Source organism: Corapipo altera, unplaced genomic scaffold (genome assembly GCF_003945725.1).
Source record: "Corapipo altera isolate COAL_440 unplaced genomic scaffold, ASM394572v1 0, whole genome shotgun sequence".
NCBI lineage: Eukaryota > Metazoa > Chordata > Aves > Passeriformes > Pipridae > Corapipo > Corapipo altera.
Genome location: NW_020884872.1, coordinates 58,515,903 through 58,536,273, shown reverse-complemented (window position 1 = coordinate 58,536,273; position 20,371 = coordinate 58,515,903). Strand labels below are relative to the sequence as shown.

Here is a 20,371-nt window from a genome sequence, read left to right as displayed (position 1 = left end):
AAAGGCAAGTGTTAATGAGCAGTTTGCAAAATATGGTGTCAACTTGTGAGCACAGGTTCAGACAGAACCAGGCTCACGAATGACACGGACATTGTGCATGAACAGCATTGCCCAGAGGGCAATTCCACCGGTCCTGTATCAAGAAGAACTAAATTTTGGTGCATTTAAACCATCGAATTTACTTTGTCAAGAGTCAGATTTTCTAATCTTCAGATATTTGTAATGCCTCTACTCAACTGAAGGAATTCTCAGCATGAAATACAAATATTTATAAACAAAAGTCATGCTGTCTCCATGTCCTTCATTTTTCACTGCAATTTTTAGAAACTGTGAGAAACATTTTATCTATTTGTAGCAAACTCAGAGGCTTTTATTTTTCTGTAGCCAGTTCAGTGTAATTTCATTTACTCTCATCCTATAGGGCTGGATTAAAACAAAATCCATCATTCCTCCACCTGCTGCAAGTGTAAAGAAAAAAGTTCTCCAAAAATCCATCAATCCTCAGCCCATTTCCAAGGATAGAGTTCCGTGATTCCTGTTCAGTATGAGTGATCTCTTGATTTGAAGCTTGCAGACTCCTTCCCCCAAGTCTGAGCTTCTCAGCATAGCCTGCACAGCAGACTCTCAGGGTTGAAGCCAAGGACAAGACTCCATTTTAGCTAAGCCTCCTGGTTGGTCATGTAGATGAGAGAAATAACTGGTCATAGTGCAGAGCAAATCTCAGAAAAATGAAAGTGAAATAGATGAAGCACAGGGCAAAAAAAAAAGACATTTACAGAAGAGAATTTCACTTTTGTCTCCAACCTAGTGGGAAAAATATCTTTTTTTACTTTTTTTGGCTATTTCCCCCTAAGGTTAACTATGTCTTTCCCACGTGAGACACTATCTCATGTATCTATTTCCTCCTGTTGCTGCCCAGACTGTCTACAATGAACATCTATCATTGTGGGATCTGCACGCTTTTTGGTCTATCATGGGAAACGCCGTTTATGAAAGACACTGTGGCTTCCTACCATGAAAATGTCTACAACACTACATACAGTAGAATTATGACTTCTATAAAGAGAGAGAAAAAAATAACCCAGACAGGATATGAGGAACAGCTGTTTGTATGAACACCCTTAGGATCAGCAGTCTGAGCATGAGAACCCCCAATATACAGCAGACAAAAGGCACTCAGAACACACACAAAGAAATGAGACTTGAAAGGTAACATTTTTAAATAAATTGTTTCTTAGATCTGAATTAAACCCACATGACCACTTTAGGTTAACATAGCAACATCACATAAAAGTGATTTATCCTTTAATTGCCATAATATTATTTACAAAAAGTACATATGATTGGTAAATCAGATTTTGTGTACATCCTGAACAAGTCAATTAGTACAGATGCTATCTCCTGCAATCACTCTCTAGCCAATTGCTTCTCATCATATTTTTCACAGAAATCGTCTGTACTCATAGTTCTTAATGAAGCAGGTAACTAGTTTTGCATTTCAGTAATTCATTTCCTTCAGCTGGAGAAGTTTACACATTTCGGTTCGCCCAATCTTCTGCTGATTTACTTCTGTGCACATCAAAATATAAATTTTACTAAACCGTGTTTATCGCTATGAGAATAGGCATTTAATATGCACATGGCATTTAGACATGAGTGAAAATTATAACACTGTTTACAGACAGTATCAATAAAACCCTCTTGTTTTTAAAACTGCTGTAAAGCAGTGATCATATCTGCTGATTAAGATGGCTAAATCCCTGATAGAAATTGTCAGTAGAAAAACTTATTTTGACTGCTTTGCTAATTTCTTTCCAGTCTGGTTCCCATTCCCCCAGTCTTTAAAAAACAATTCTGTGTCTGGAATTCTAAAGTGATTCTGCAGAAATCTTACAAAAAATACGTTTTGATTTTTGAACATTCACATATCCCAGAGGTCAGTAAATCCTATTCAGCTGGGAGACCCAAATCAGTACCACATACCCAACTAAAAGAGCAAAATCAATATGTTTTAATATCTGGTTGTATAAGTGATTAAAGTTCATGAGAAATTCAGCAGTCACATTTGTTTATTTATGTTTCTGTGTGTCAAATCCTGAAAAACAAACAGCACTGCCAAAATTATGATCTGTTCACAGATAAATGACAAAGAAGAAATGAGGCCAATCTAATAAATTATTTGTTCACTGCATATAATTGACCCTCTTCTGCCATGTCCTCAAGCAAATATCCCATCACTTTCAGCCTACAGAACAGCTGTTGCACTGCCTCCTGGCTGTCTGCAGGAAGTTTGTTTGAATAAGGAGCAAGAAATAAGGGGAAATTTCAAAACAAGTGGAAAAAAAAGTTACTGCTCTGCTCTTTAAAGACTTCTGGACTCATTTCATTAAAATATAATATACCACTTTTTCTTTGCATGGTGAATCTTCAATTTATGAAGTGCCCCTTTTAGCATTATTATGAAAATAGACTTCATGGTATTTAATTGGTTTCCTTATCAGACCCAGAAAAACAGTTTTTAATAAACTAGGAATGGACTAGCTCATTCTGTTAATTTCAAATCCATGCTCTGCAGAGTAGAACTCAGATATAATGTGGCTTCTTTCAGTTTAGACAGGAATAAAGAATACAGAAGAGAGGGACAATAAATAAAAAGATACTAAAAGAAAAGGATTCTTACCAAAAATACAAACTGCCTGCACAGGGCATAAAGCGATACCACCTTCTTCACCCAGAACATCTTCTCAGAGACATTTGGGAGTGTGGTTGGATTCCTAGATTGGATGTAAGACCACAGGCAGAGCTGGGGGGTTGTAGGCTGCTCCTCAGCCCTGCTGAGATGTGTGGGGAAACAGACAAAACCTGATTGAAAGGGACCAGTGGAGATAGGAGAGATGTTTGGGTTAGCTCAGTCCCTGCCTTGCACTGGCGCCTCTGCCCTGGGATGTGCTGGTGAGGGAACCTCAACCATTCATGCAGACTGGAACAATCCCGGGAAGGGATGGTGGTTTGCTCCTTGCAGTTGTGTCACATTTGCTTTCTCTCTTGTTCACACTGCTGAGTCAGCAAGGATTCAAATGCAGCTCTTTGTTGTTCTTCCTGCCCAGATGTAAGTAATTTCTGGAGAAAAGGCCTCTGTACTCACTGTATGGGGTCATGCAGCTTCACTCACACACCTGCTCTCTGCATTTTAGGGAGAACCAATGACTAAAATCACAAGGATCCAGGCTTTGCTGAGTCTTACCTTGTGTTATTTAAGCCTGTCAGCACGATCTGTGTCTGCATTCACGTTCAGGCTCTATGCAATCAGCAGTATAATGGCCAAGTCCTGCTTCGAATGTCTCAATACCTGATATATTATCTGTGCCCAAGCTGACAGGATTTTGTACGGGAGAGGAGACGGCAGTGGGGAGCAGAGCTTGCTGAATATGATTTTTAAAAGCCCTTACCACAGCTGTAGCACAATAGCGTGGTCCTAACTCCAAGCATGCAGCAAGCACCCTGGATGTGTCTGGCACGTAGGAGCTGCAATTCTGCAAACCTCAACTCTTAGAGTAACCCCTGAGTCTCCCAGGTATAACCATAAACATTTTTTTCTGAAGCAATTATCTTTCTCCTTTCTATTAATTCAAAAAAATCACATCAGAATATAACAGATTTCTAAATACACAGGAAAGGTCTCACTCTGACAGCTCTATTCCCTTGCACTGCAGGCTTTAATGTGCCTACCTGGGACTAGATGATCCTTGTTAACACAGTCTAAGGTCCTTTTTAACATAGTTACAGTTTTACCCATTAATTTCATCTCTGTTTTGAAAGTATGGAATACAGGCTTCAGCCTTTCGTTACCAAGGCATTAAACCAGTTTAAGACCTGAATATTTAGGAAATCTAGGATACCGCTGCCTGTTTCAGTAGACAAAAGCCCATGGTTATTCTTCATAAGAAGTTTCTGGGCTCTATATTCTTTGACATAATTTGCTGGATCATGAGCATGGACTCACAAGATAAAGACTTTCTGCAATCTGGCAGTCTCCTGGATTTTGCAGGTGTTTTTTGTTTTGATTTGGTTTAAGTCATGCTTGGCTTTTAATGTTTATACTTGTACTCTTTTGCTTGGAAAATGGCCCTCAGCTAAGGACATACTGTGTCACCTTTATTCAGAGTGTCTGCACTAGGTTCACATTTTTAAGAAAGTTAGATTCCTCTAAAAAGTTGGGTTTCTGTCCTTATGGTTGGCCCCAAAAGAGATACGGACAGAGGGGGAAGAGGTGGGGAAAACTGTTTGTTTTTTCTCGGAAGATACCTACATCACATTCCTACTCCATTTATGCCTTCTTTAGACTAACTAAAAGCAAGAGGATAATATCACAGGGATACTCTTAGGAGAGATTGTCCTGCAGTGAGGCACTGAGATTCCCACAGCACTAGTGTCTGAGCAGCTGGATGGACCTACCATGCCAAATTCTGCTGGGACTCCAGCTAGCAGAGGACAGGTAATGCACTGATGTAATTTAATATATAATATAAATAATATAATATAAGATAATATAATTTAAAAGATACTTTTGGGCTCAGTTCCAACAGACACCAATTAATTCCCCCTGAGCAACTCAAAACTGAGACAGCACATCAGTTCCCAAACAGACCTAAGAGCTTTACCCACACTTTCCATTTTTTCTTGTCAACAAAATATCAAACCCAACCAAAATATCAAAAGCAGTACAACAAACACACATTTTACCAAGAGCAGCATAGAAAATAAATGACATAATCCAGTCATCAAAATGTGCGCATGTGAAAGCCAACTGTATACACTTGTTTTTGCTAGCTTGCTAAATCAAATGGCATAGGACAAGTCTAGCAAAATGAAATGTAATTTTTCCCTTACATGTAAACCTGTCAGAGTTTAGGACAAATAATCCCACTTGGTGACATCTGACTCTTCTGTTTGGAATATACATTACAAAGAATGTATCAGACTTCATCCTGTATTTGGTTTAGGTTTCCTTTTTCTCTTTTTTTCTTTAAGACTTGGACAAAAGCGAATGCTGCTGAGTCTTAGCTTTAAGAAATGAAAATGTCAAGGTTCAGAGTGAAGCCCACATATATTGCAAAGTTGCAGAACTGTAGGGTAGAAATGTAAAAAAGAAATGTAGAAACAGTATGTTGAAGTAGAAACACCAAACACCTTCTCCCTAAAACACTACCACCAAAAAGAGCTGAGGTATCTTTGTTTTTAAAGCAGAAAGCCCTGCCCTGGCTACATGTGAATTTAATTATAATCCATTTATGTTATCAGCTGAAATTGCATCATCCCTCCAGGATGCATAGCTCAGGGATTAGAAACTGTTTCAATTCTGTGTTTCTTACAGGACAGATATTTTGACAATTATTAATGAGAAAATTTGTTTGGTGTCCTCTATCTACTTTTCACTGACATGTACCACAGAAACAGATCATGGCTAAAGAACTGAACAGCTAAGAGATCTGGTTACCATTTCACATGGGAGGGAATTTTCCTGAACAAGATTTTAATGTTGCTGAGTAGAAATGCAAAATACGTACTGAATCACCCACATTGCATTAAAGCATACAGCCTGACAAACTATCCATTACCAGCATTTCTGTGCTTCAGTAAAAAACTTCCTGTCAGCATCACGAAAAGATGGAAACTGGTTCATCCAAGGCACTAGGCTTAAAACTAGATGACATTTGTGAACCCACTCACCACTGCAAACACCCTCTCCCTAAGTCATCAACAAATGTTACTAGTGTCACAGCAGATTAAATTGAGTTTAAATGTCACAAGCAACATTTCTCATGCTGCTGCATACCTCTGCTCCAACTGATTTTTTTTCCAACTTGATCACTTTGGAAGATATTAGAGCACAAGCTTTGCTGTGGCTCCCTAGAAACTGTAGTTAAAGATTTAAGGTTAATTCGAAGTTCTCAGACTTCTTTGAAAATGAATGCATGGCAGATGTTACAAAGAATTTCTAAATGATGGTTTTTTCCTAAGAGCAATCCACTGTCTTACTCATGCGTCTAAAGTTTCTACCTTAGTAAAAATCCTCATGTTTAGCAGGTGCATCACATATGTAAAATAATTCCTATGCCACTGTAAACAAACCCAAATATTAACCTCGGAGTCATATTTATGATCTTTTGTTGTAAGGCAGTGCTTCTTCCTAAACAAAGGCAACTTCTCCCTATTAGAGGAGGATCATGATTTCAGCTGGCGTGGTAGGTAAAGCTCAGCCCTGTGCATCTTGAAGCCAAATAACTTAAAGTCATTTGCAGAACTCCCGTTTCAATGCAGGCAGGCGTCTGCCTCCCCCCAAAGCACTGTACTGCTCATACAGAAATGCACCAAATGGGCCTCAGGAAAGGGCATGTGACAGATTTTAATAAGATAAGTGACTTGGAAAGAAGACTTGGAGCTAAATTACAGCTACTGGGAAATAGTGTCTATGTTACACTGTACTGCTTCCCCCCTGCCTCCCAGTCTAACATCCTGCAGGACTGTGATCAGTTTTTTTAAATTTTGGCAATATTTTTTGTTGGGTTTTTTTTGTTTGTTTGTTTGCCTTGGGAAGATGAGGTTGTCTGGGCTTTGCTTTTTAATTTTCTGCACACGGTTCTTCAACTGGCCAAATTCCGTATTTTTCCAGAATTTGAAAACATACCAACTTTTTCAGTTTTCTTCAGTTTTTACCAGTGTCATGCTAGTGAATTCAGTATCAAGAGAAAGAAATGGAACATGCAGAAAACAATGAGATTTGAGAAGCTGCCCAACCCCAGGAACTAGAACTTCCAGCTACTCATGTGCACAGGGGCCAAAGAGTTCGAAGGAAAAAAAAAATAGAAAGGAACAATTTTTTAGAACTTAGAAGCTTCCCCCCCACAAGAGGTGTGGAGTACATAAGCAAAAGGAGTAGTGAAATCCAGTGGTGGCCACAACTGAACTCATAATAGCCCATTTGAGTACAGCTAGCCCACATCAAAGCCTATGTCACTGCACCTTCCTTCACTGCTTCTGATTGCTGAACTGTCTGGAGGGAAACTTTTTCGGCTGGTTCCTGTCAACTGCAGTACTACAGTCAGAGCTCTGCCGGCTGCGTGGATGCACCCAGGATTTTGCAGATTCCTTCCAATTAACATATCTCAGATGTGCCTCTCACTCTCAGCCCTGCTGATAAATTCTTATCTAGGCACTCATCGCCACGTCTCAATTACTGCAACATCCTTTTCCTGGCCACTGACAAACTCAGTCTTGCCCTGATGGTGTATTGATCCACAGTGCTGCTGCAGAGATCATTCCCCAGCCTCACATCTGGCTTTCATATTGCTCATCTTCCTGGTTCCTTTTCCCTGTCATATCAAACAATCAACTGGCCTTCAGTTTCAAGGACTCTTCCACCTTTTTGCTCATTTTATTCAGCATCAAAAGGTCAACTCTTGCATCTGAACAGTTTGAAGTCCCTGCTTCTGCTCATCACTTGGCAACTTTGTAGCGTCTCTTGAGACTCTTCGCCACATTTGTGAGAACGTCTCTGTAACACTGGAACACTACTTTGTTGCAGCCCCTCGATCTCTCCCCAGAAATAGCTTCTGGCCAAAAAAAGTCTTGCCAACAGTTATGTTTGAGTTGGGCTCAAGTGGCCGTCAGTGACATCTTTTTTTAAGGCTAATTTTACAAGAGAAGAGATACTTCAACACCGGAAACTTACAGAAACATCACATGAAGTCTCTTCCCAAAGTAACCAGTAACAGGTTGAGGTATGCTGACCCACAACATTTAGTCTCAAAACGGAGCTCTTTCAGATGATTATGAACTTTCCTTTGTCTGTTCGTGTTGCATTTACCAGCATCTTTTCCCTGTCTGTGACTGAGATCCTACAATAATGCAGCAGACAACCTCCAGCAGGTCTCTGATGAGTTGTCATACAAGAAGCTAATAGAGGAGCTAACCAGCCATGAATGCGTGAAGCATAATGGCATAGATGAAAAATGGGCAGGACACAGAAGAAAGGAGTAATGTTTAATTGATAGCTTCCATCTTGGGGGAAAGGATTTTAACAGTTCCTTTGAGATTTCCTCTTGTTTTATGACATTTCATAAATATATGATAGAAGAGGAAAGTGCGTGAGTGTGGTGAGCACTGCAAGACAGTGAAACCTGCAGATAACTTTCATTTATCAGCTGAGAGTTTTGTGAAAAACTTTACAGAGGCCTAAAGTAAGGTAGCATAATAAAAAAAAATTAATAAAAATCAAGCAATACATATGGGAGCACTGTATGTCAACACACATTACGAGGTTCGGCATTAAGTGGGCCAGTTTTCAGACCGAGGAAAGTGGTTGTTCCCCTTTATTCAGCCCTCACAAGGCCACATCTAGGATGATGTGTCTAGCTTTGAGGCTTACAGTACAAGAAAGACAATGGCAAACTGGAGTATGGTAGAAAGCAACTGTGACAGTAGGAGGTGTAGCACATGGTACATAAGGAGACACTGAAGGAGCTGGATTAGAGCAAAGGGTGAGGCCAGACCCTTCTTGGAGTCTACAGTGAAAAGACAAAAGCCATCAATCACAAGCTGTATCAAGGGAAATTACAGCTGGACACACAGAAAATTTTATTTCTGATGAGACAGATGCACCATTCTTGAAGAGTTTCAGAATTCAATGGGATATCACCCTGAGGCACCTCAACTAACCTTGAGACCGTCTCTGCTTTGTTGCAGCATTGGATGAAATACTCAAGAGCTCCTTTCTCTCCATACCAGTCCAGACAGCTCAATGTAAACCTCCATCACACAGAATTAAGATGAAGATATTAAAATATGCTTAGATATATAATTCTGAGGTATTCACCTATTACATGCCTGGTGTATCTGACCATGTCCAGTTCTGGCTCCCCAGTGCATAAGAGACATGGACTCTGGAATGAGTCCAGAGAAGAGCCACAAAGATGATGAAGGGAGCATCTAGCTTGTGAGAAGAGCGTAAGAGAGCTGGGACTTTTCAGTCTAGAGAAGAGTAGGCTCAAGGGGATCTTATATCCATGTCCATAAATATCTGAGGCAGGTAAAGAAAACAAAGCCAGACTCTTCTCAGTGGCACCTAGGAATAGGACAAGAGGCAAAGGATACAGACTGAAATACAGGAAACTCCATCTGAAAAAAAAACCCACACCTTTTTACTATATAGGTGGCTGAACACTGGCACAGATTGGTCAGAGAGGTTAGGGTTAGAGGGTTAGTCTTAATCCTTGGAGATACTCAAAACCTGACTGGACATAGCCCTGTTTTGAGTAGGGGGACTGGACTCTATGATCTCCAGAGGTGCTTCCAGCGTTCATCTGATTCTGTGATTTTGTGACTCTGCATGAGGCTATGAAGATTTATATGACTACAACAAATTTTCAAACAGGAATATATAAAACCTCATTCTTCCAGGGTTTGTGATGAAATCTAATAGGAAATTTCCTAGATCCTTTCTCATTTGCTTCACCCTTTTTCTCAGCCACTTTTATAGTCAGTTCAGAACTCAAGGACACCCAAATTAGGTTCCTGTGATTCTAAAAAGTCCCTTCCTTTTCCCCTGTCCAGACAGTTGTATGGGGTTCAGCCTGGGCAGGCAGAGCAGACATCTGTGGTCCAGAGAAATTTCCCACCAGCAGGATTCCCAAAACGGACAACATAATAACCTTTCATGGCCCATTCACACTTCATGCAGCTTTCTGCCTCCCCCTTCCCTGTCACAGCAAGTAATCACATGGAAAAAAAAGCATTCAAAGAAGAATATAAGTTCAAATAAATATATAGTTGCAAATTCAAGGTCAGAACAGTGTTCTCAGCCATCTCTCCATCCTCTCCCACAAAGTTCTTCATTCACCAGGAAAAAGAAAAACATGGCAAGATTGCACATGTCTGAGTTGGTAGATTATGATGGGAAATGCTGTCTTATCTTCTGCTTTTCAGCAACACACATTATAAATTGTCTGGCGGCTATTCACTCATTCACTCTCTCTGTAAATAACTATTCAGCAAAATTTGATGGAGCTGTGCAAGTCACTAAAGTCTTACTGAGATTTTCTGCACACAACTGCCCATCTGGAAAATCAGCGAGTCTCAAGGGTAAATTGCACGCAGGCACGGAGGCGCTGGTGCGCCCCGCCCTTCTAAAGGTCTACTGAGTTTTGGTAAAGTAAAATTTGTCTGCTTGGTTGGTGCATGTACTTTCATTATTATTATGTCCCCTTAGGTGACTGGTGAATCTGCACTGCTGACATAGAAACCAGCTCTATATCTCCTGGACCGCTGTGCAGCAGCACAGGTCAGGACCGCACCGAGGGAGGGATGTGCAGCTCCTCTTGTAAAACCTTGGCTCTGATCCAGACATGCAAAAGCTGGGAATGCTGACACCCTCGAGACTGCAAAAAAACTCTCTGTGTTTTGCTGGCTTTCATACAGAGAAGTCATTTGTCCCAAAGCCCAGAACCTGGAGTAATCTCTGGTGTATTCGGTTCTATTAGAGAATGTGTTAATTACAGTAATAATGCAACTAATACGGCTTAGAGAAGCGAGTCTCAAATGGTGCTTATGATTTCCTGCTTTCCCTTTGTATGCTGCCTAAACAGATGATTGATGAGAAATCAGCAGAAATTTAAGTATTTAGGTTTTTAATTTTTGTTAAGTGGCCATTTGCATTTCATGTGTCTGCAATTTTTTCTCTTTTGTGCAGATAAGCTTTCTATACCTGGAAAAGGGGTAAGGTAATCTGACACCTGCAATTTTCTGTGTTTACTGAAGCTTTTCAGATTGTGCCATAATTATATATATTTTCTAATTATGAAATCAAAATTTGGGAAAAGACCTTATATGATAGGGTGAAAACAAATCACCTAAATGTCTAAAGATGCCTGTCACTTTTTAAAATAATAGAGTTGTTCCCTGATTTTTCTTAAATCACTCTTTTGTGCTGCTGACCCAAAAGTGACATCTACTGTCTTTTCTGCCTGTGAATCTCACCTTCGAGAAACAATTTTTTTGTCAAGTTTTTTCTCACATCTCCATTCTCGTCTGTTTTTTATGCAGCCAAAGGAAGAGGCAGAAGACAGTTATTACAGTTACAGCAGGGAAAAAGAAATTGTGTGTGTAGTCACTGCCAGCAAACACATAGCCCCACTGTAGACAAAACAGAACCAAGAAAAGATCTCATCCTAGGAAATGAAGCATTGTCATCATGCCCCTTACAGTTACCTGTCTGAGGCTGGGACTTGGAAAGCCTGCAATTGACACTGTCTTTCTTGGTGGTTGAAAGGGTAAGAACTGACAAGAAACTACAGGAATTTAGAATTAATGTCCATGCAGTGCAAGGGTGTGAAAAGATGCTAAGAATGAGAAAAAGAGCAATCCAGACTCTTTGGAAAGGATAGCTCCTCCAGCAGAACAATATATTTCTTAAGCACAGACATCCATTGGCTTCCTTCTTTTTAGCCTATAAATCTTGCCAACTACCCTGATCTACTGAGACCTTTCATGGAAATACAGTAATTTAATTCCAACGTAATCCAATTCTTTAATGACAGAGCAGGCAGGAAAAGCTTACATGGGCTTGCCTGTACATGTAATTAGTAGATCAGAAGAATAAAATAATTAATTTCTCTCTGACCAGTTCAAGGAGATAAATTTTTATTTAATCCAAATTAAAATGTTTCTTATTTATTTATTACTTCTTCTAGCCCAAACACTGGTATATGATTAGAGTTGGGCAAGAAGCAGTATTTGTATCCCACAAAAGCCTGCTAATTAGAAGACAATCAAAGGAATCTGTATTTTGGTGAAATTCCTGATTTAAATTGTTCAAGACTATTCAGAAGAACCTTTTGTTGAAGTCTGCAACCTGCCAATTGCCATCACACAACTCAGGTGAGTGGTGTGCACCTAAGTACAAATTATCTGATATTCCCAGGACTGACAGTGACTCATGGGTTGAGACCAGAAATTCCACCCTGGATTAAACAGATCTTTCCACAATAGAAATGTCATGGCAGCTGCTATGTTTTTCCATCTCCTTTTCCTTTCCTCTGAGGAAAACATCTGTTTCTAACAAATTGAGAGGTGAATGAAGCTCCCATCTGGCCAAGAGGACTGGACAGCTGCATTTATGTCAGGCAGTGTGAGACTGTCCGTTCCCCTCACCGGACGGTGCTGAATGGAAATGCAGAAGCAGACAAAGTCCTTCTGGAACACAGTAGATGTATGTCAAAACTGATGACAAAGAGGATTTGCTCTGATGAGAAACTCATTCCTCACACTGACCAGCTCTAAAAGTCACCTCTCAATGTTAAGAGATAAAACAATGCTGTTGGGAGTTACAATCTCTTCACCTTGCATGAACACTAAATTTGTTCTTCTTCCAGGAAAAGGAAAACAGAAAAATCCCACCATATCAGCAATTAAAGCATTATGTTGGGAATCTCTGCCACACATTCCAGGAGTTTTAGAACTGATGTGAATGGCAGGCAAGGAACAAGAGAGATGATGATTTTAAAGGCAGAACACTGTTTAAAAAAAATAAAATTACCATATAGCACATCTGAATGCAAAAGGGCTTAGCCAGTGCTTCATAAGAAAAGCCCCACTGCAACTGAAATGCAAAGAAATATCTTCTAGTCATTCTGAACAGCTGTTGACAGGTAAGATTTCCTGCAAAAGGGATGATGACATTGACCTTTAGAAAATTATCACCAGACAGCAGAGCAAAGCTTTTCTCTGTTTATCCTTGGGGGACTAGGAGCTGCACACAGACACAATGCCAAAATAAGACAAAAAACTTGTGGTATTTTTCAGTGTGCTGGGCAGCCAAATGCAACCTGAGACAATCAGGTTTGACATAAAGCTTTAGGAACACAGAAATAACATGCTTATGAAATGTTCTGATTTTTACCAGTACCAGCACTCTGGGCGGAACCCTGCCTACAGAAAGGGCTCCATTAACTCCTGTTAATGGAGTTGCCACTCTCCAAAGGTGATTTTCAGACAGACTGAAAAACTAAAAGGGAGATTTGTCCTTTGACACCAGGAACCTTTGCTGACTGCACACAAAGAAAACAGGAGAGAAGTGTCCTAAAATTACACCCTGTGGCAACCTCTTTTAACAATTGGCAGGCATATGGATTTCAGGAGAAATTATTTTAATTACTCTTACAGACTCTATGGATGAATTAACAATTTCCTGTTATGCTATCTGTACCTCTAGCAATTCTCATGGTTTTTAAGATGCAGACTCTAAAGTAATATCAGCCAAGCATCCCATATCGGTAGGAAATAGCGAAGTCCCCACTCAGACAGGGATGGCATAAAGGACTTCTGTCTTCTGACATCTGGCTACCTGACTACCGAAAGGAAAGAATTTCTTAAAAGCATTCTCATCTAACTGTCTTGCTCCTTTTCTTTGTAAAGTACATAGAGTGTAATTCTAAAGAGTAAGAACTCCTTTTTCTTTTTTATTCTATTTGACGAGAGGTTTGTCTAAACCTGCCCTTTACAGAAGCATGGCAGAAACTAGTTGCTGTGTGCACTGGTACCAGTGACCCCTTGTGGAAGCAGATTATCTTCTCCTGGTTCATAAATCTACCTGTCAACCCTACCTGGAGAGCGGACAACTCATCAGTATGGATTACTGAAATCACTTGCTGCAGAACTAAAGTTACAGCAAGATAGATTAAAAAATAAAACAAAGATTCCCCTCGGGATGTGACAATTCCTTAACCTCAGCATCAGAAAAAAATACAACCTTGAAATGGAGAAAACTGATCTGCAGAACCAGATGCTTAGAAAAGAAACACAGAAAAATGGCAAACAAGCTTCAGCAACGATGCTTGATCCAATCTGGTTCAGAGCACAGATTTACTTTATGGCTCATATTTATCACAGCCAACAAACCTGAAACTGTACATTTCAAGGTTGCATCTATATTTCAAATTACAAATCCCTACAGCTAGGGGATTTAAAATTCCACCATAAAATCTTGGTCAATGTGATCACAGGCCAAAGGGTACTTTCCTTCCTTTAATGCAATAATGAAACATTTTGTTTATGACATTGGTGACTTATAAGTGGATTTAAAATAAGAATCTCAGAAAGAAGAAAAAAACCAACTCAACAAACCACACAGGAATGATTTCCAATGTCACCTACGCTTTTAAACTGCTTGCCCAAATGTTTGTTAGTAAAAAAAAACTTTGATCCATGATATGGTACAGTGACTGGCAACCGAGGTTATTTATGTCAGGTTAGAAGCATCTTAAATTTAGCACTTCTTTTTCTTTGGTTCCTGCACAGTGAGTTTTTCACATTACAACTCACAGCACATAAGCTCTGTGGTTCTCTAATGCAGAAATTCATCTAGTCCTGTTCAGGTAGAAGGATAATGACCAATTAAAAAGCCAACTCTTCTAGAAGGACAAGAAATTTATGAAGACAAAGGTTGGTCCAGGTATGTGGTCTGAGCATGTCTAGTTGGTCCTGCCTGTCCACCTAAAGCAGGCAAGGAGAGAAGCTCAGCTCCTACCCTTCTTTACAAATCACAAGGACAAATCCAATCTTCCTCCATGCTCAAGCTGACATTTCTCCAGCAGTATTTGTCCAAAGGTACATAAAAATGAGATTTTAGAGTTTTAATTAACCAAGAATGGCTAAATATATAGCTCCAAGGCTGTATGTGCTATGTCAGCACAAGTCAACTGCTTTCCATATAAGCTCATTAGCTCACCTGAGTCAGCATTACAGTCTTTAACATTACAGACAATCTTGTTTCCTGATGTTCTCAGTCGTGTGTTAATGTTGACATAAACTTATAGGAACTGTCATTTCTCTTTCTGAAAACCCTTTTTCTCCTTGGATTGTAGGATCTTGAATCACAGGGAAAAGAAGGCATGTTTCTCAATTGCCTAAAAGAAAATGACACCTGAGGCCAGCCTGATGAACGCAAGGACATCTTCTGTTATATCCATAGGAAAGTATATTGTTCAGAAGGCTGATATATTACAAGTTTAGCTTAATAAAACTAAAGCATTCCTTCATAAAACTAAAGTATTGTTTTTATCTATACTCCTTCTCTTAAACTTTCAATAGAAGTTTTGAAAAGAGTTTCTTTTTTAAATAAATATTGGCATCATTTAGACTGTTTTCAACATTCTCCAGTGTCATTGTCCATGACTTGTAAGGAGCTCCCTAATACCAATAAATTCATGTCTGGGTTAAGTCTGTTTGGTGGACAGCAATTGTTTTGTCTCATTTTACAGAGCTGAGCAGGCCAGGGTTAAACCACTTGCAAGGGAACACATGTCAAAACAATGAACTGAAAAATGCAACCAAATGCTGCTGAGCTCCACTAACTCCTGTTTACATGTTATCAGCATCTTTGCAAAAACCCTAAACACACATACTCCTAGAGTGACAGTATTTAATGACTGATGATCATGCAGAAAGCAGAGACATAAATAACCCTCATTAGGGAAAGTTATGGTGAGAATCAGATGTGCATTGGCTGCTATGCTACAAGCCCAAAGTATGTTCTTGCCCCACCATAAAGAAAACCGAAAGCATTTTGCTGTTTTGCTGAGGAATCAATTACCCTGAACTGCTTTCATTTATTGGGGGGTGATGCTGTGCCGAGATCATATCTTACCCTGTAGACACTTGTTTGCTGAATTACATTCTGCGATGGTAGCTGTTTGCCACTATAACAATGTCAGTGCCACCTTCCTGGTTGTCTCCTTTTAAAAAATAAATGTAATTGAAAATGTTCACTTAGCATAATTTCATCACCTTTGTTTAATCTCATTTTTAAATGGCTGACCTTAAATTCAGATCAACCCCAAAATAAAAGGCCTCTGCCAGATATGTTTGTACTGCATTTCACACAAAAGAAGGAACATATCAACCAACAATGGCAAAACAGAGCTCAACAGGATGTCCTTGCTTTGAAAATTTCATCCATAATGTGCACTGATGCACTTTTATCTACAGTCATCTTTTTTAAGGGATCCAATCTTAAAAAGCCTTCCTCTTACAAGCAGCCCGACAAGCTTATAGGAAAAGCCTCTGAATATAAAGATATCTTATGAGCAGAGATTTGGAAGACAGGGTGTTTATATATTACGAGCTCAAACTATAAGTACAGCACCACACAGATGATAAGTACATCTCATTTATTTTAACACCTATGTCTATACTACCTAAATAACATGAATAGGTAAGTGAGAGGATGGACATCCACACATGAGTACATCTCAAACTCAGAATTTCTCCCTCAGAGGCTACTCTTGGGCAGCTTTGCAGCAGTGTTAACAGGGCATATTGTGAGCTGACAAACACCACCACGTCAGCACGGCTATAAGAAAGCAGTTCCACATGGGAATGCTAAGCACCCTAAGATCCACACTATCAAGGATTAGGGCCAGTGAGCAATGCATTAGAGTCAGCGCTGCCAGCCCCAAGGGCCAAATGTGCTCTGTCCTGCCTAAAAGCCTTCATGGCTGACTGAGTCCACTTAAAATAAAAGAAGTAAGCAAAGCAAAACAACAATTTTTATTTTACAAGGAAAACGAAGTAATCTCTCTAGGTCAATTCCGAAGAGCAGAGAACAATTTCATTTTACCCAAATGCAAGCAGGACCTCCAGACTTCCCTATAGTTCTCTCCCCATTACTTATAGCATATAAAAAGGGCAATTTAACTGGAGGAGTTTATATTTGGGGCTTTTTGCAGCACTGTTTACAGAAAATAGCAGCTGTCAGTTAATGATCTTTAGACATTAGATCATAAACCACACTCATTTCAAACACTGCAATAGGAGTGATTATTTGTATATCATTAAGCAACATTCTCAGAGCAAGCTCAGTATATTTTCTTATTGTTTCATTTAAATATTCTTTCTTGTTTCATTTAAGTACAAAAATATGAGATAACTTTTTATTTCCTATTTTTAACTTTACGGACTATTGGCAAGGTTCTTATCTTCCTTTCATTCCCTCTTCTCAGCAAAGTAATATATAAGCACAGTGTCATTACGAAGTGCAATATTTCTTCAGCTTCACAACACACAAACCATTTGTCTGCACTGAAACTCCGAATGAGCATTAAAACTCATTCTTATGAGTTTCCTTCTTCACAGAGTTACACCACACACTGGTCCCCACAAGCGGAATGTTGTGTTTTAAACTCTAGAAATTCAGTAAGATTGTTTATTTGAAAGCAAAAATAGATGGGTTTGAGTCAGACCAGCGCAGGTATACCTGGATTTGCATTTATTTAGTAAATAAAGCAACTGTCTTTATTTTCAAATGCATAGAACCCATATATCTATATAAAGAACATATACATATATAGGGATGGAGAAAGCAAGCCTTAAATGCACTTACAAATACATATGCATGCATATCTATCTGTAGAGGCCCAGCTATGTATAGATATCTATAACTACTTACATATATAAAATATGTATTAAACAATACAATATATATTGAGACATAGACATATATAAAGTAAGATTCTCTTTCATAACATGAACTCAGACTCAATTTTATCTAAATCTTTACTGGAAATATTAGGTAGGCCTCTGCTTCTCTAGAACCACACTTTAAAAAATTAATTACATAATATATGCTGACAAATGCCTAGATACATGACAGATAAATTAGTTTCATTTGAACACACGTAGTGTATGAAAGAAATTAATTCAATAAACACTGTGGTTCTCATCCTATAAAACCATATGCAAGTCCCAGTGAGTTCACTTGTAATAACTAAAATTATTCATGGGCAAAAGAGTTTGCAGATCAAGGCTATATATGCGATTTGGTTGTTACATTATGTTAATTTTGGATCTACTATTTCACCATAAAATCTGACAAGACAGAATCATTTATGAGACATAAATACAGAGAATTGAATTATAGGGAGTCCTCTACATACATAACAAGATCAATTATTAATTAACATTCAGAGATGAAGATATGTTGCCATAGAGAAATTACTTAAGGGTAGCTATTGACAATCTTGGTCATGGGCTAGGATCCTTTCAGTTCATTCCATGTGGGCTGCAGTGACTTAAACACTGCACCCTGGGAACAGCAGTGCCCTGAGTACTATCTATCCGTTTGCAGTTACTGCAAAGGGGACCCCCTTCCTCTTGTCTCCCCATCACTGTTACAGCCAGTTACTGTAGCTGGAACAAGGCAAAGCCATGCATCATGTTGTCCTGTTTAAAGGAAGATATAATCTGACCCCCTCACTGCTGCTGTAACTCAGGTAGAGAATTACCCTTCTGCTGATCAGATTCTGTGCTGATGTAGTTAGCAGAGCTCTGCTTGCATTAATGGAGTTGTACAGATCTACACCTGTGAGAGCCTCATCTCCTACACTCAAATCACATCCAGACCAGCAGCAGCCTGGTACATCGGACAGGTAGGATAGACTTCAGCTAATTTACTTAATCTACAAAAATGGGATTGAGCATGCTATCTAGGCTTTCTCAGCAACATCCTTTCTTCTTTGAGGACTTAGAGGGAATAACTTCTCCCACATACCACATCAGTATAGGTTCACCTCACTGAACTGTGAACACCTCCCTCTGAACTAGTTGCTCCCAGCTTCCTTCTCTGTTTACAGAGAGAAACACTTTTAGGGTGTGATGAATCTGATTTATTTTGCATGTCTATTTAAAGCTGAGATGATTCCTGTCCTAGAAATGCCTGCTTGTCTCCACTAACTATGCAGGATGACTAGCTCACATGTGGGTGGCAAAAGTAATCTCACCTATTTGGCAGCTTCATTAGCAACAGTGCTTACGCTGAACAAAATAAAACACAAGTACCAAATGTTAACTAAAAACAAATCTTGAACAGACTAATAGTTGCATATTTGGAGATACAGATCTTAATGCAAGGCAACAGTAATACTCTGTGATTTCTGGCCAGAGTTTTGGGGTATGTGATTGCACAGGAACAAGTGACATTTCTGAACAGCAGCCTAATTTGCTTTGTGTCCCTTAAAGGACTACAAAAAACCAGTTTATCATAATCTTCCCCTCATAGGTAAAGTCTTTCTGATCCCTAAATAGCCAGAAATTAGCTCCAACTGTAAAGCATAAAAATTAACATACCTCTAAACAATGTGTTTTCACTAACTGCTATAACTTTGGAACACAAATCTATAGATGCTCCAACAGGGCAAAAAAGAATAAAACAGAATGCCCCTAAAGGATAAAATAGAGGAAACTGTTTTTTGTAATGTTGTATCCACAACCTTACATAAGCCATTTCAGGCACCGGTCTCCAGGTGATCAGGTCATCTCCATCTCTGTTTGGCTGTATTTTGGTGAACACTTAAAAGCCTTGTCCGGTATTTTCCATGAAGCTGTCCCCTATTTCCCTTTGGTGTTTCTGGTTACCATAGGGATAATGCAGTCTCCTTGGTGGTTAATAAAAACTACAAAAGGAATCAGCTCCAGATGGGTTACAGAACTGATGCCTTCACCACCTTGAAAGCATTAACATTAAAAAGCTTTCTCAAGAAAGAGAAGGTTAGAATAGATGACAGAGAATACAGTGGAAAACACCAATGAAATGTAGGCTTAAATGCCATTAGTAAATCGCAGGCCCAGTACATAACTCCACACAGCAATTCCCAGAAAGATTGTCCTAATCGATAATAAATACATAACTTCCTGAATATGCTAATTTGTTTCTGAACAGTATGGACCCACTCCCTAATTTCAAAGCACTGCCCAATAACTCTCTGTGCTATGTACAATACACATTTGGACATGCTGAATTCTCTAATTAGTCTATAAATACTTGACTTTTACCCACTGCTTTGGTAAGTGTGATAATTGCTGGGGAAAGGCCAAAGCATTTATGGTCAATCAGATGACAAGGAAAGGAATATGGCCCTTTCAGCAAGTAAAATGTAAGGCATTTTGTGGCAAGGCAGAAGCTATTAGCAGGATCAATATTTCTCCTAGTACCTTAATAAATCATTATATCAAAGAACAGTTGCAGGATGAAGAAAGCCTCATTCTACCAACAAGGATGCTTCCAAATCAGCAAATAAAACATCATTTAAATCACAAAGGCCTAATTGGTGTACAAAGGCAAACGCCAAGCATAGAATACAGCCCTCTGATTCTAGGCATGTAAGCATTTTGAATCATTAGTGAAGGAAGAAAGGCAGAAAGACAAAGAAACAGCTATGCTAAGAGCTCTCCATGCATAATTTGCAAATTGATAAATATGCATGACTCTACCACACCGTAGCTGACTGATGGCACCATGTTTCGTGTAGATATCATAGGTGGC

At 39.2% G+C, this 20,371-nt stretch overlaps 1 protein-coding gene across 8 annotated transcripts in view; it reads right to left on the bottom strand.

Annotated features, from left to right (window-relative positions):
* Window positions 1-20,371, bottom strand: part of ENOX1 (ecto-NOX disulfide-thiol exchanger 1) — a 363,435-nt gene that overhangs the window by 211,531 nt on the left and 131,533 nt on the right. The gene's annotated exons all lie outside the window — the stretch shown is intronic.